At 36.5% G+C, this 16,529-nt stretch overlaps 1 protein-coding gene across 1 annotated transcript in view; it reads left to right on the top strand.

Moving 5' to 3' along the window:
* Positions 1–16,529, top strand: part of LOC124406401 (glutamate receptor ionotropic, NMDA 2B-like) — a 491,146-nt gene that overhangs the window by 153,763 nt on the left and 320,854 nt on the right. The window lies entirely within an intron of this gene.

Here is a 16,529-nt window from a genome sequence, read left to right as displayed (position 1 = left end):
AGAACACAGGTCAATGAGAAAACTTTTTTCTGGGTTTCTGTTTTGATGCATAAATTCTGATGCTAGGCATTGAAAAACACCAAGATATCCATTCTCAGCTTTTAAAGTTTGCTTTTGTCTGTTTTATGTCGCTAAGTGAGTTTTGAAGATTTCAATTGATTTTACGAGCAGCAGGTGATAGTACTTTGATCACAACGATAGTAAATTGCATATTACTCGTGTAAGCACAGTAATGAGTGTTTACTTGTCTATTAAAGCTGTAACAACCGTTCTCGTGTCTGACTGAGTTAGAAGATGGCATTATGACAGTATAAACAAGATGTTGATTCATTCTATTTCATTTACGGTAAATTTGTTGAAGTATGAAGCGAAAAATTTACTTTGGCAACAAATTTAAAGCTTTGTGAAGCTTATGAAGCCTAATTTAACCTGCAAATACGGAATCAAGATAAAGAATGGATGCCTTACTTTGCCAATGTTACCTGTAAAAATACTTTAGAAGGTAAGAAACTAAAAATTAGAATCGAAAAAAGTTTCGAACATATTCATATTTTAGTAACTCGAATAATCAACCACTTTTATAATTATACGAAGAAATCATCAGAATTAACCCCAATTGATCTCAATTTTCATACGAGAATAAGATATAAGATAAAATTTGGGGTTAAATACGAGAAAGTTCATACAAACATAAGAAAATCACTAAAAATATTTATTTTTGAACTTGATTTTTTATTATTTTACATTTGTATGCTGTTACTCATCATTATTTATGAATTGAAGAAACTCCGATGTTCAGCAAAAATTTTTCTGATTGTAATTTAAAATGAAATTATGAAAAATTCAGTTAATTTTCTTAAAATTGGAAAAATTGCCCTGGCTTCTACAAAAGCAAAATTGAAAAAACAAAATTATTATCCCCTTCATAAGTAACGTAGAAGAAACCAAAATTTGACATTCATAAGTAAGACCCGAAAATCGTGTCGACCGGTGTAATAGTATCTAAATTTGTTGAGCCGAAAAAGATATTAAAATTAAAATTTAGAATTTCCGGTGCTGAAAATGTACCAGGTACTCATTTTGCCCAACTTCGCCCGTTGATGATATGATACCTAAATCATGAGTTCAGTGTATCGAATAAAAAATAAACATCATGAGACATCAAGTAACTATCTTTTCTCGAGAATCAAAAACAACGACTTTGCCGGAACATTGCAATGCTTAGGACTCGATGAAGCGGTCTTGGTTATAATAGGCTGGGAGCCAGCAACGAAAAGCACGTATGATCGGGTCATCGCTCAAGCTTTTTGAGAAGTTAGCCAGTGTGATAAGTAACAGGGGAACGCGAGTACGACAGCCTGTGGGTGTTGGTGTTGCGGTACGCAATTTTTTGAATTTTTCAAACAAACCATGCCCTTGGGGAATGGGTACAAAGTTGATTCTTGTTTTATATTGTTCACTAGATAGCCAAAGTATGAAGGAGTTGTATACCATACTGCTGCGGTGTCTCAAACTGTCCGCCATACTCCATTAAACGTGTTATTTTTATATGCCCTTTCAAATTACGAACTAAGAGCTAATTTTTTGCAGAGTGATAGGCAAAAATCTTTCATCACCGATCATGACCATGCTATACCGTTCCGGTGTCCCTAAGTACTCGCCATACTGATTCAAAGGTGTGAAATTTTTCACTTGCCCATGTATTATAAGTACGCACCTAAACAAAAAATTTCAATTGATTTTGATGTCCAAAAACAAGTCTGTAAGTGCCATACCGATACCATGACTCTCAGGCGAGGAATAAGCCTGTAAAGTTGTCACATTTTTACAAGTGTGATGTCTAATAGGTACACTTGCCGTACCCATGTTTTTGCGACATGTTTAATGTCCGGAATTCGAATGAATTGGTGCCATACCAATATCATGTCTCTAAGGCACGGAATAAACCTGTAAAGTTGTGAAATGTTCACAAGAATGGGTGGATATAATTAAATTGTTTTTTTTTTAATTATGCTGACTTTTGTAAATGCATTAATATCCAAAAAAGAAACGTTATACAACAGCGGTGATTCTATCAAAAGAATTGCCACAAAGTGCTTCACAAATTTTTATACGTGAATTATATTATGTAATTATATTATGTATGTGGGACCATCTATGTCAACCGGATCGGTACTGTGTCCAAAATTTGGAATGACCAAAAAAATCGCCTGAGGGCTTATTTTAAAGTTAAGGTTGTTACGTGGGAGGGTAGACGTGTACAGAGCGATGAAAGTTTATGACTATTGAAGATAATAATCAATTATGCACCCACGTAACAGCACTGAATAAAAATTAAAACTAAGAAAGACCTACCTTTCGGTACGCCGGTATTTGTAGGATCGTGTTGCTATAGTCCTATACAGGGCTGTGAGGTTTGTTTAAATAGGTTGAGGCTAATTTATAATATTAATTGAATCCTGAAATTGGGGAAGGTCGTCGTTCAAAAAAAATGATTTATATGATTTAACTGGTAACAGATAAAGTGTATTCTTCACTGATTTGTGAAAATGGTAAAACAAATTGGTTGCGAATTCTTATTCTTACAGGCCTTCTAATCTAAAAACTCGATTTTTCTTAGGTTTTTGGCCGCCATGTTGAAAACGCCATATTAGATTCTGCGAAGGTACAAAGGGCATCCAAAAGTAAATGTCCTAAGCTTTAAAATCATCCCTCCGGCGATTTTTTTGGTCACTCGAAATTTTGTACACAGCACTGATCCGGTTGACATGGATTGTCCCACATACATAATATAATTACACAATATAATTTACGTATAAAAGTTCGTGGACGCATTTTGTGGCAATGCTTTCCATAGAATCACCATAGTAATACAACGGTCCTTTTCGAATATTAATGCATATGGGGCATTCCATACCAAAACGATCAAGATTCTACGGCGAGGTCTCAGATTTTTTAAATAATTTTTTGTATGAAAATACATGACAAAAAACTCATTCGGTAATTTTTTCAGAATTTTTCGACCCAGCGTATCTGAGTTATGATTTAAAAATTCGAAAAAAACCCCACTATCTAAAATCTGAAAAAATTCTGAAAAATCTTATAAGATGTAACAAAATTTTTGACGCTTATTAGAAAATGGAGATTTCATAACTTCAAAGGATAAATTGAGAAAAAAAAAAAAAATTATTATTATTGGATTGCGGTTTTTACACAACAATGAACGTAAAAGCTCATTATAATATGGGTCGGAAAATGTTTATTTATAGAGTTACAGGTATATCATGATAATATTTATAAATATATATATAAATTATATTTATATTTATATAATATGTGACGAGGCAATCGGCAGTCGGGCCGAACACCTGTTCACCCGTTAACTGATTCCTGAAATCGACCCATTGCCGCCACCTCGTCACTAGGCCCCGAACCCTTCGGGCCGCGCGCAACCCTCGCGAGCCGCGCGCAACCCCTAAGTGCCCGCCAGGCACGAGCGCTGCTAGCATCAAGGGTTCCGCGAGCCAACCCTTATGGAGGGCCGTATGGCCCATTGTAAAACCAGTCTCTGCTACACCAGGCTCAGACTCATCCAGCTAACAGGCGCGACTGTTATCTCGTAGTTGGAAGTGTGAATAAATTATGCTAGCCGCATATACCGGGACCATCTCTAGAAACTAAACAGGAACTGCGCATGCGCCAAATGATTCAATTTCATTGGTCAGCGAAATTGCCCCGCGGAGTAATTTTCGTCAGCTAACCAAGGCGACCAACGTACACAAAATGTGACAAGGCTCTGAATATCTCGCGCGTAAAGTAGCGTATTGAGGTTATGTTGATATTTATTCCTACTTATCGTGAATTTTCTAAGAAAAGTGTCATTCAGCAATACTGTAGTTGATATTAGCAGATATTTAATCGACACAATAAAGGCGTCAATGGCGAAACAAATATCAAAAGCTACAGAAATTGGATCAGTTATTTATTGAAAGAAGAAAACTGAAATTAAATGTGGAACGTCATCAACGAGTGGGAGTCTAGACAAACTGAGGCAGGTAAGTAAAAATATTGTTTATTTCAAACAGATTCTTTATTTACATAAAATTAAAAATAAATGGATTGTTGAAACCCAGTAGAAGGTTGCTCCAGAGTAGATTTGTTACAGTGCAGTGCTCCGGAAGCCAGTAATCAGTGCCGATGAACATGAAATATTAAAATAAAATCAGTAACAAGGAATAAAAGAAATAGTGTATCTTGAAACACAAAGCTTAGGAGTACAAAAAGTAGCAATTCGTTTTTCTGTCGCAATTTATTGAAAATTAGTGGTATCCAAAACAATTAGAAGCTCTTGTCTGATGATAATATCTTTTAATATTTTCAGGTACGAAACAACCATCATCGAAGCGAGACTAAAGTTGTCAGGCGTTGAAGCGTGTAAGTAAATTTCTGATGCCATGATATTTGCATATTACAATATTTTCACATGTATTCAATGATAAAATTCGTTTGTTCTGACAGACTTAAAGTTTCAAGTTTGGATAATAGGATGAAAATCATACCTTACCTGATGGTCAAAACGTTTTGGTGGCTAGGACCCTAATTTCTCGATTGGTGCCACCGTTCCAACCATCGAACCTGGTTGTTCCGTTGTTCCATTAGACAACAGGTATCCGAAGGAATTTCTTCTGGTCATCGCCACCTTCTGAACATCAGTCGTGGCAAAATTGAAGAGCACGACACGCTACAGATCATGGTGTTTGAATATTCCATTATTTTAGATCTATCGAGCCAATAGTAATAAGTTTGTTATTCAACAATTGCTGCTAACTAATTTTACAGAGCAATCATTCCGTGCACCATTGTAATCCAAGCAGTATTATTGGCCCACATTATTTTTCAAATTTTATTATCGGCAGTTTTGATATTTTATTTTTCACTCTCTTGGTATTCAATTCAGATGAATAGTGTTTTAAGTGTTAAATCAGATTCCAAGGATGAATTTTGATGTGTAAACTGAACCAATCTCAATCTAAAAATGTTGGATAACTTCAGTTGAAAATGTCTTTAAAGTCAATATTAATCGACAGTATCATCTGACTAGCTAGTTGCAGCTATCATCCGTGCTTGAGCCTCGTTCAACCCCAGCAAGGTCTAAGGAATGCATTCACTTACTAGTACACGTTACAAATGATCACTTTGTCTACAATAGGACTTACTTGCTGGCTAACTTTTTTATGATGAATCTTTATCAGGGAGTCATCCGGTAACTTATTGAAAGCTTGAAACCAGATTCAATTTTATACTCTTACAATGGTCCTTCATTGAAACTGAGAGTTTGTGAAACTCCATTTATTACAATTAATTCTGCATCCCATGTTAACACTGTTCGAAACAAAAAATCTCATCCTAAGATTGGAAATGGAATCTGCAATGCAAAAGTTATCTAGTGGCACAAGTTAAAAACAAAGAACCTTATAACGGTTTCTGCGACAGAGGGATTCCTTCCGGACATTCATGTTACTGGATGATGTTCGGAGCACTATGAACAAGATATTGTATTTGATTTAGGTTTGAGTAAATATTTTCATGAACTTCAGTGAAAATTAGATATTCATTTGTTTCAAAGGAACAAGGGGTACAATGTTGAATCCGATAAGTCAATATTTTCATATGAATGTTCTGAACATTACTCTAAAACATGATTATCCTTAAAGTTAATTACTGAGGCACATTTTGAAAATGTTGATTTTTAACTTGTGTCACAGAATGTTTCTGAGTTTTACTCTTCGGATTAGATTTCTTTAGATTAGATTTGAAATTGAAAGAAACCGTAAGATCTACAACTTCCTTTTCCAACCAACAAAAGTGGCCGATGATCTCTGCATGTGTCATGAATTGAATGGGAAGAGAAGACATCAGCTAACAGCAGAGATGCTATTATTTTGGCTGTATTTTCTGTTGAAAGAAAAAAATTTCATTGTTATTCTTAATGTATGAAGTAATGAAAATGATTGAATAAATTGTCCCCACCTATCTGCTTCGTTTCTTCCAAGCACCCAACATTTGAACAGATTTCTTGTTTCAATCGAATAGGACGAATTTTCAAAGAGCATCAGCATTAAATTCCGACCGTTCTTTGAACAATCAATTTTCAATAACAAATGCTTCCCAAGCCTTTCCGAGTGACTATCTGAATGACTTGAGATTCTAACCTCAAAAATGCATGTGAACTACATCGCCGACAGAAACAGAGTTTGACAGCAGGGTCTCGGGGTGGCCAGACTGCACGGACGGCGGATTTAAATTCGCGCATGCGCAGTTCCTGTTTAGTTTCTAGAGATGGTCCCGGTATCTATATCACACCATAGAATCACCTGTCCGGCCTTCCGCCGAAATATATACCCCGTTCCGTCATATGTATATATATATACCGTTCTGATATATATACGTATCATTACCGGCCGTCCGCCGTTTACTAAATATTAGTATACCATAATATATAGTATACCATTTTCCTTGTTATAAATATATATACCATTCCGATATATATATACCATTCCGATACAAATACGTATCATTACCGGCCGTCCGCCGTTTATTAAATATTAGTTTACCATAATCTATAGTGTACCTTTTTGCCTTGTTATATATATATATATATATATCTATAAAGATATATAACATATATATATATATATATATATATATATATATATATATATAAAGATATATATCTATATATATATATATGTTATATATCTTTATAGATATATATATATAACAAGGCAAAAAGGTACACTATAGATTATGGTAAACTAATATTTAATAAACGGCGGACGGCCGGTAATGATACATATATATATATATGATAAACATATATATCCATTGTACCGGCACCGCCGATCTATTACCTGTCATACCTTGTCGAGTACGTAAGGATATTTCTTGACCTGTTTTACATATATATATAGGTATATATGTTAGTTATAATTATTTGTTAAAAACCAAGTTGATTGCAGCATACGCTTTTTGTATTTCTGTTTCTCCTAGCGATCCGAAGTGACGCTTGAATAAAACTACAATTATCAATTTAATAACGTGTCCAATTATTTTACTTATCCTACTCCCTCCTAAAACTGACCTGGTCGACTCCGAGCATCCGGCTGGAGGGGGGTGCAACCACCACCGAAGGGTAATCCGACCGACCAGGACCGGTAACACCGTTACAAATAAATATAATATTTATAAATATTTATATTATTTGATATCAAAATTATATTTATATAATAAATATAATATTTATAAATATTTATATTATTTGATATCAAAATTATATTTATATAATGAATATAATATTTATAAATATTTATATTATGTAACAAATATAATATTTATAAATATTGTCACGATTCACCTGTAACTCTATAAATAAACATTTTCCAACCCATATTATAATGAGCTTTCACGTTCATTCTTGTGTAAAAACTGCAATCCAATAATACTAATAATTTTTTTTTTTTTTTTAAATCATCCTTTGAAGTTATGAAATCTCCATCTTTTAATAAGCGTCAAAAATTTTGTTATATCTTATAAGATTTTTCAGAATTTTTTCAGATTTTAGAAAGTAGGGTCTTTTTTTAAGAGTTTTTAAATCATAACTCAGATACGCTGGGTCGAAAAATTCTGAAAAAATTACCGAATGAGTTTTTTGTCATGTACTTTCATACAAAAAATAATCTAAAAAATCTGAGACCTCACCGTAGAATCTTGACCGTTTTGGTATGGAATGCCCCATATACAAAAGTCAGCATAATTACAAGAACAACTCAATTATATCCTTCCATTTTTTCAAACATTTCACAACTTTACAAATTTAATCGAATTCCAGAGATTAAAAATGTCCCAAAAACACAAGTATGGTACTTGTACCTGTTATACATAAAACTTGAAACCTGTATTATACCTGTGCTAAAATTTCGACTGCCTAATAAGCCCGCATATAAGACGATGAATTAATGAATTACATTATGACGTCTTGTCGGATGAAAAAGCCGATGAAGATAAAACCTCTAGCGAGGATGATTAAATCTGTAACAGCTATCTTCAGCTAAATATATCATATTTTATTTCTTTAAATAAACTTTATTGTTCCTAATTTGTCATAAAACGTTGCAGATCAAACATTCGTTTCACTTTCTTATCAATATAAAGATTATAGTATTATTTTCGAGCACTTACCAATGATTTCATAAACGTTAAAGACAAAAAAGTTTTTTCCAGAATTGCGGCCATTTAAATAACTCCTATCAGTATGGCATTGCAACTATTCATGAAAATGAACTACGGGGGTCTTAAAAATGGACCACCATACTAGTACCTACGATACTGTTATGGGATGGATTTTAGTTGTCTATTATCAATTAACGAAAAACCCTAATTCCCATAATGATTCAACGCTAGTACAAAGGCAAAATTTCTAAGCACGATTTACCTGAGATGAACGCGAAGGTTTTCCTCTCTTGATTGAGTTTTGAAATAAAAGTTTCACTTACCTTCAGTTGATGTGAACTGTTTCGGGCTGTGTGGGCGGCTCTGCGTGTCCAGCGGGTACTGGATAAGGAATAAATTGCGAAATTGTCTCTATCTTTTCTAAAAAGCACGCCGTTTAAAAATTGTGTTACACTATTTATGCAAGATTGCTAAAATGATAAACTTATGGTGAAGGTAATTAATTTGGTTAATTCACGTTATAGGTTAAGTACAATGATATGGTTTATTCAATTTAAGTTAAAAAGAAATTATGATGGTTGATTATTAGAATGAAAATGATACTATTTAATTAAAATGAGAAGCACGGAATTTCTTTACAGTTATTAGGATAATTTATTTGTCTTGATTCTAAGTGATTTCATGAACTATTCCGATTAAAGGTTTTCGGAGAACTGCTCTCGTTAAAAGATTTTCATAGACTCTGAGTTTCTGCCTCCCGCAACGCTCTCCTCAGTACATATTCAGCGTGCAGTTTCCTAACGTGTTTCCTTATTGGTTCCTTCAATTTTTATGGGAAGAGAACCAATACGAAAGATCTACGTATGTTTTAATAATATTTTGGGCCTTCTTATTCGCCCTGAACTACCCCTGCTCTCTGGGTCCAGTATAGTGGGTTAGTTACCCCCACTCTAGCCTTTCGCATGAGTGCGGGTAAGAATTTCCGTACTTGCATCATATATACAAAGATAACCTATTCTAGCCCTCGGTCGTCATTTCCCAAAACAGACACCACTTGAAAAGGTTTTATTACACTGCACGTGCACTGCCATCTTTGACGCATCTAGTTTATCTTGACGAAATATTGCTTGGTGCTTAACAGTTCGGTTTGGGTTCTGACAAAACAAATAGCTAAAACCATAAAAGGCATTATAAAAATTCTTTGACCATTGGCCTGTGATATTGAGAGTTCTCTGGTGTGGTCCTTCTGGTACGCACGTGCATGTAAGTCTGTTTGCGTTTAGACGGTCGTTAATATTATTCAACTATCAGGTTAGAATAAACAAGAATAAATGTTTCTCAAAATGGTTAGAAGATAAAAGAAAGAACCGTATGTATGAAATGCATACGAAAATTCCAAGTAAAATATAAGGGTCACTTGAAACGAAATTATAATGGTTATGAGTATGTAAGAAGAAAATAACTATCCATGAAATTAAATAGGTAATGCTAAATGAAGCTAACATCCAGGGGCGTTAGGCATCGAGGATGTGACAATACAGGGACTAGTAGAAAATTTGACATCTTTGAATCCGTATGGTGGGTACTTAGGGACACCGGAACGGTATAATATGGTCATAGTCGGCAATGAAACATTTTTGCTATGACAGCGCAAAAAATTTGCTCTGATCTCGTAATTCAAAAGGGTATAAAAAATGACACGTTTAATTGAGTATAGCGGACAGTTTGAGACGCCACATCGATATGGCATACAACTCCTTTATACTTTGGATATCTAGTGAACAATATGAAACAAAAATTAACTTTGGACCAATTTCTCAAGAGCATGGTTTTTTTTTTACGAATTCAAAAAATTGCGCAACGCAACACCGACGTCAACGGGCCGTCATACTTGCGTTCCCCTGTTACTTATAACATTAGCTAACTTCTCAAAAAGTTTTAGCGCTGACCCGATCACACGTGCTTTTCATTGTTGACTCCCAGTTTATAAGTGAAGGTTTAAAATTTCGGGTACATGCGACTTTACTGACCGTATCAGCCGTACAACCTATTCAGACTGGGCAGACTTTACAAAATTTATGCTCTGCAGGATGAAACAGCTAATCATTTCATAGATCTCCATAACATTGGTGAAGTAAAAACCAACTATATAAAAAGAAAGCTCACAGTTCTTAACTCACAATTTTGAGTCATTGTGGAAAAAAATTTGAACACACTTTGTCGTTGAACCCAAGCCTGCACATATTTTTGACTGACTTCCACGAAACTTTTAGAATGACACTGATTCCTTTATCGCTCGTCATGATAATGTATCGATTAAGATTATTTGGATTATTTGTACCAGCAGATAATAATAAACCTACCCATAATCCTGCACGAAAAAAATCAAAACTACTATATATATTAGGGTGATTTTTTTTTAACGATTATTTTTTTTTTCAGTCCCCATCGAAAATTTTGTTCTATATGTCGAACAAATAATTCCCTAAAATTTATAGCTTTTAATATTAATATTAAGTACTCGCCCAGGGCGTGAAAATATTTCCCATATAAAATACACGTGAATCGAAGCATTTTTTTTCAAATCTCTACAATTCAGCGGAATTTCATGATATCACATTGGTCTTGGTCGCACATTACGCAGAATTGAACGATCTTCAAAAGCGTTCAGAATTGCGTAAGTGCAACTTACATTTGTGAGGTGGTACCGGGCACTAAAGTTGATTTTTACCCAAGATTCTCCATTTTTCGCTGTTATCTCTAAAATGAATAACTGTACCAAAAAAAGTAGGGAATAACTTTATTGGAAATTTGATTTCCTACAAGAAAGGTCCTTTAGACCAAAATGCTCAGATTGATATTTCTTGAGATACTGAAATTCAACTTACTTAACGTATAAAATTTTTATGTTCTATTGAATTAAACATTTTAATCTAATATAACCAATAAACATTATGGTTTATTGAATCAAGCGTTTTGAATTACTGATATTCCAATGGAATAGATCGAATGGATCGAATCGAATCGAAAAAAATCAAATTCCAATGCAATATCAATAATTTAAAACGTTTGATTCGATAAACCGTAAAAATTTTATACGACGAGAAGTTAAAGTTCGATATCTCAAGAAATATCAATCTGAGCAATCAGATCTACAGGATCTTTTTTGTAGGAAATTGAATTTTCAACAAAGTTTTTCCTCATATTTTTTTGGTGAAGTTGATCGCTTCGGAGATAACAGCGAAAATGGAGAATTTTGGGTAAAAATCAACTATAGTGACCTGTACTATCTCACCAGTGTAAGTTGGACTCACGACGTTTCAGACACTTTTGAATGTCGTTCAATTCTGCGTAAATTGTGACCAAGACCAATGTGATATCATAAAATTCCACTGAGTTGTAGAAATTTGAAAAAAACGCTTCGATTCACGTGTATTTTATATGGGAAATCTTTTCACGCTCTGGGCGAGTACTTAATATTAATATTAAGGGCTAAAACTTTTAGGGAATTTTTGTTCAACATATAGAACAAAATTTTCGATAGGGACTGAAAAAAAAAATTGTCGTTCAAAAAAAATCACCCTAATATATATGTATGAAAAAAAAAAATATGAGAAAAAATAATTATTCAATATTGTTGCGTGTATTTGTTGTGCTTGGCATAAGTGTGAAGTATGAACTATAGCGCTCGTGGAAGGATGTTGCGATTTGCGTACCCTTCCGTGACCGTGTGTGTGTGTGTGTCACGAGGATTAGCGGATCAGCTGTCCTCAGTGTCAGTCTCCGAGAGTACGTCTATTGTGATACAACATTGTGTATCATCTAGCGACACTCTGTGTATATTTTAAAATGAAATCTATTTCCTGTTCGAATTTCACACACTTATACAACGTGTGCAACATTTCTTTATGGAATCTCTTCTCTCGCGTTTAATCAAGGCTACAATTTGCTATCGCAACAGGTCATGGGCCCAGCGACGATTTTGTAGCGAGAGAATTGAACGAAGAGAAAACGGTAGAGACAAAAGAAAAAAAACGCGGGGCGCGAAACGCAAGCCGGTAGTCGGCCATATTGTCAAAGAGTTCGCGAGGTCGAGATCGAGTTTGAAGTTACAAAGAACAGTTGCAAAATGCCGGACGATATTTCTGTGAGAAGTGTAGCGAAGTTTGATGAAAGGAATTTTCTCGCGTGAAAATTTCAAATCAACGCACTTCTAGTAGCGTATGGCATCGATGATGTGATACTAAGAGTACATTTCAAGCCGGGTAACATGCAGGTGAAAGAAAATACGAGAAAGCAATGGATTAAGGACAATGCAAAGGCGATGGTCATTATATCGTCTTCGCTTGAGGTCGATCAACTCGAGGGTCTTCTGGTTTGCGAAACGGCAAGGAAGATGTGGACGAAATTGTCGACTATCCATGAGCAAAATTCGGCGAGAAATCGGCACCTGTTGACCCAGAAATTTCACCACTACTCGATGAGTGCAGGCGATACCGTTTTGTAGCATATAGCGAGACTACAGAACATGGCGAGGCAACTGACGGAACTTTGCGAGAACGTATCGGACGTTAGCATACTAGCGAAGATTTTGGCGGGATTAACACCGAAATTCAATACCCTACAGATTGCGTCGGACAACGTGAATTCTGCCAGACAAATGCTGAACAATCTGCACGGACGTCTTGTTAACGAGGAGATACGTTTAAACGCGGAGAGTGACGGCGCGACAGCATTAGCGGCGGTGAGGAACAGCGGCGAAAAGGCTCGTACCTCACAGAGGAATGGAGACTCGAGAAACAAAGGCGACAAGAAAAATCGTCGTGAGAAGAAGAAGAAGGACATAGAGTGTTATTGTTGCCAGGAGAAAGGACATTTTGCACTGGGCTGCCCAGGTAACCGATAGAGACGAGTCGGCAGAGTGTGTGTTAGTTGCCACGGGTGGGGGGTGTGGGGGTGTGGGGTGCGAGAAAAACAGTCGAGTGCGAGGTCGGTACTGTAGGCCGTGTATAGGAGATATAAGGAAACTGCTCGGAGTAGATTCGCAAGACGTCTGGTATACCGATAGTGGCGCTTTCAGACATATAACGTTCCGACGAGAGTGGTTTGCCGATTTTAGGCTGAGTCAAGGCAGCACGATATCGCTAAGAGACAACGGTGTATGCGAGGTGGCTGGCAAGGAAACAATCTAGGTCGAAAAACTTGTTGGCGATATTTGGGGCGCGGAGCAACTTGAAAATATTTTATATGTACCGGCAGCATGCAAAAATCTATTCTTGGTCGGCACGTGCACATCAAAGGGTTTTGACGTGGATTTTGGAGACGAGTTCGTGCAGATCGCTAAAAAAGACAGTGTTGTTGCGACTGGAGTCAAGAAATCGAACGAGATTTATAGGATGTTTTTCAAAGTGAAGATCGCGAGTGACACAGGTGAAGCCACTGTGTCAGCAACAAGTCTGAAAATGTGGCACGAGCGCCTGGGACACCTTAATCAGCGTGCACTGACCGATCTTGTCTAAAAACAACTCGTGCAAGGAGTGAAAATCTCGAAAGACAAGGACTTCTCCTGTGATGCGTGCCAGCTGGGTAAAGAGCATCGTTTACCATTCAAAACCGAGCGAAACTACCCAGTTAGAATGAAACCTGGAGAGAAATTTCAGAGCGATGTGTGTGGACCGATGTCTGAAAACTCTATCGGTGGATCACGATTATTCGTGACGTTCATTGACGATGCATCGGGGTATCGTCATGTGTACTTTGTTAAACATAAGTCGGATCTATTTGAGTGCTTTAAAGAGTTCGAGAATCTCGTCACGAATAAATTCGGGAATCCGATGAAAGTGCTGAGGTCAGACAACGGTCACGAATACGTGAACGAGAAGATGACGCAATTTTCACAGTCTCGCGGGATAAAGTTCGAACCTAGCGCGCCGTATACACCCGGACAAAACAGTAAATTGGAGCGCGATAACCGTACGATTATTGAGACTGCGCGTAAGTTGCTGAAGGCAAAAGAGTTGCCAACTTTCCTGTGAGTGAAAGCTGTAAACATTGCAGTGTACCTGCAGAATCGAATTTTAGCGTCGGAAAATCGAGGTGGAAGAACACCATGAGAACTATGGACGGGGACGAAACCGAATCTCGAACACGCAAGGCTCGGAGGCGTTTGTCCATGAGCCGAAAGAGTTCGCGAAAAAGTTGAACGCAAGAGCAAAGAAAGTGTTGTTCGTCGGATACGAGGGTGATTCCACGAATTATCGGGTGTATCATCCTGAGACGAGGAAGATCACAGTCTCGCAAAATGTCGTTTTCCACGAAAAATTCGGGAACGCAGAAAAACTCGAGCAGAGGGAGATGAGGGCGGTGATTCCGTCTGCTGATCGTGACGTCGATGATGAAGAGGCCGCACGCTTAGCGAGGAGCGAAGAGCAGTGGAGACTGATCATCGAACAAAACGACTTTTCAATCGAGTGTTGCTGAAATGTCCGTCGAGAAATGGCGAACATCGGGATGACCGGGAGCACTGATTGAACTCAACTTCGTTGAACTTGAGGTGCCAGAGACCTATCATTAAGCGGTTGCGGGAAGAGATTCCTCGAAGTGGGTAAATGCAATCAACGAGGAGCTTCTAGCGCACAAAAGAAACCACATGTGGTCGATCGTTCCGAGAGATGACAGAAAGAAAACTATCGACACGAAGTAGGTTTTCAAAATTCTGCGCGATGAAGAAGGTCGAGTCAATCGATTTAAAACAAGACTGTGTGCGCCACGATTCTTGGAACGAGAGGGAATCGACTACAAGGAGACGTTTTTGCCAGTAATCAGGTATGACTCACTTCACGTGTTGCTGCACGTAGAGACCGTTTTGGTGAAAAGTCTTATAAAATTGATACTCATTCCTAAGCAAAATTAGTAAACTGGTAACAATCATCATTTTTAGTGGTGATTCATCCTGACAAATAGTAACGGCTCCTAGCGACGCTTGGGAGTCATTACCAGCCCAGCAGTAAAGCTGTTGAAGTGCTGAGAATATAGTTGGTAACCATTCCCACTCATTCAGGAACTATTACCATGCCTGTAGCGATGATTGTGAAATATTGTCAGTATACACTCATGCCAAATATAGGACTCAACTACTACCGAAAATAGAACTGGTGCTATACTTTATGTACTAATCAATCCCTTAGCTTTGAGTGCCCTTCAGTTTACATATCAGAATCAATTTTGAAACTATTATAGTGCAGTTGAGGAATCAGTCCTAATACGATTATTTAACAATCGCATACCTTCTACCAAAGACACCTATTTATTCTAGTGACAGTCATCATTTTAATATTTATTATAATTGTACCTAGTGATAATTATTTCGATGACTCTTAATAAGAAACATGTATATCGTAAACAAGAGACACGTCTTTACGTACGTGTTTCTAATTAGGGGGCATCGATTTTGTCGTGGGAAAAGGTGGATGCTAAAATAATTTGGTAGATTCAATCTTTCAAGTTTATTTCTTAAAATTTCATTCGTAAACAAGTACAATTGAGTACATACTTACAGTTAGAAACACTTAAAATTGAATCCATTTTTTTTTATATAATATTTCCCGTTTGCGGACCTGGTTATATGTGTAGGGATACACATTTTTATTTTCGCCTTATTATTTCAATATTAATAATTTGAGATTGCTGTCTTCGTAATTGTCAACCTCAAACGATTCGAAGTGGGGATCGGAGCATACTTTTTGAAAACGTTTCGCAATAATACATATTTTGAAATGTTTTGCCGAAATCATATGATAAATCATGTAGAATTTGGTATTGAAAGAAGGTAACACGAGAATCGTTCCCTTTACGAACTGTTTATCTTTATGAGTAATCCAATTAGCAAGCGCAATTTTATTTGTCAATCTTGCTGAAGAGTATTTTAAATCTGGAAGCTGACTTGTACTTTTTTCAATAGGTGGTCCAATTTCTATCAGCGGGTATGAAATATGATTAGACATAAATCTGTAATTCATCTTCAACTGATGTTTCAGAGCAATCGTGTGACAAACATTAATCCGGTTAGTTGAAACTCGTGACGTCGTTTTTGCATCGTGATGCTTATTTTGGTATCTCATTGAGGAGAGTTTCCATAACGGTCCCTTGAGCTACATAATTCTAGGCTAGTGAATAAGAAAATGGTGTTTCAGTTTAAGACTGTTAGGGAATAACTGTGATAATAGACAAATATTCTTCAATTAATGTGTCTAACAATTAACAATGTCCTCGTACTACATACGCATCAGCCATGATAATTT

The sequence above is a fragment of the Diprion similis genome, chromosome 5 (genome assembly GCF_021155765.1).
Source record: "Diprion similis isolate iyDipSimi1 chromosome 5, iyDipSimi1.1, whole genome shotgun sequence".
Taxonomy (NCBI): Eukaryota; Metazoa; Arthropoda; class Insecta; order Hymenoptera; family Diprionidae; genus Diprion; species Diprion similis.
This window is presented reverse-complemented; position numbering and strand designations above follow the sequence as displayed.